We start from the raw sequence: 1409 nt of genomic DNA, 5'->3' as shown, positions 1-1409 counted from the left end.
TCATTTACTCATCTCTGTAAACCTTAGGCTACTAGTTTTCTATAAGTAGGACCTTTTACTATTGTATTTTCATCTTCGGACGTCTAGTTCTTAGATCATATCGGGGTAGTTATCCTTGTTCTGATGCTATCTTAGATCATTGGGAGGCTGGCCATTCGGCCATGCCTAGACCTTGTTCTATAAGTAGCTATGTTCAAGAATCATCATACTTTACTAGGAGAATCAATAACACTATCTGGATTCTAAGTTCCTAAAGAAGCTAATCATTCTGAATTTCAAAGGATAGAGTGAGATGCCAAAACTGTTCCAAATCTCTCATGGAAGGATCAACAGAGACCTCAACAAGGTTTCAACAATAAAAATGGTGGAAGAAACAGGTTTAGCAATAGCAAGCCTTTTCCATCATCTTCTCAGCAACAGACAGAGAGTTCTAAGCAGAATACCTCTGACTTAGCAACCATGGTCTCTGATCTAATCAAAACCACTCAAAATTTCATGACTGAAACAAGATCCTCCATTAGAAACTTGGAGGCACAAGTGGGTCAGCTGAGCAAGAAAATTTCTGAACTCCCTCCTAGTACTCTCCCAAGCAATACAGAAGAAAATCCAAAAGGAGAATGCAAGACCATCAACATGGCCGAATTTTGGGAGGAAGGAGAGGCAGTGAATGCCACTGAAGAAGACCTCAATGGACGTCCACTGGCCTCCAATGAGTTCCCAAATGAGGAACCATGGGAATCTGAGGCTCAAAATGAGACCATAGAGATTCCATTGGAATTACTTTTGCCATTCATGAGCTCTGATGAGTATTCTTCCTCTGAAGAGGATGAGTATGTCACTGAAGAGCAAGTTGCTAAATACCTTGGAGCAATCATGAAGCTAAATGACAAGTTATTTAGAAATGAGACTTGGGAGGATGAATCCCCTTTGCTCACCAAAGAACTGGATGACTTGTCTAGGCAGAAACTGCCTCAAAAGAGACAGGATCCTGGGAAGTTTTCAATACCTTGTACCATAGGCACCATGACCTTCAAGAAGGCCTTGTGTGACCTAGGGTCAAGTGTAAACCTCATGCCTCTCTCTGTAATGGAGAAGTTAGGGATCTTTGAGGTGCAAGCTGCAAAAATCTCACTAGAGAGGGCAGACAATTCAAGAAAACAAGCCTACGGACTTGTAGAGGATGTTCTGGTAAAAGTTGAAGACCATTACATCCCTACTGATTTCATAGTCCTAGAGACTAGGAAGTGCATGGATGAATCCATCATCCTTGGCAGACCCTTCCTAGCCACAACAAAGGCAGTGATTGATGTTGATAGAGGAGAGTTGATCATTCAAGTGAATGAAGAATCTTTTGTGTTTGAGGCTCAAGGATATCCCTCTGTCACCATGGAGAGGAAGCATGAAGAGTT

Source organism: Arachis duranensis, chromosome 1, assembly GCF_000817695.3.
Source record: "Arachis duranensis cultivar V14167 chromosome 1, aradu.V14167.gnm2.J7QH, whole genome shotgun sequence".
NCBI lineage: Eukaryota > Viridiplantae > Streptophyta > Magnoliopsida > Fabales > Fabaceae > Arachis > Arachis duranensis.
Note: the sequence above shows the minus strand (reverse complement) of the source record.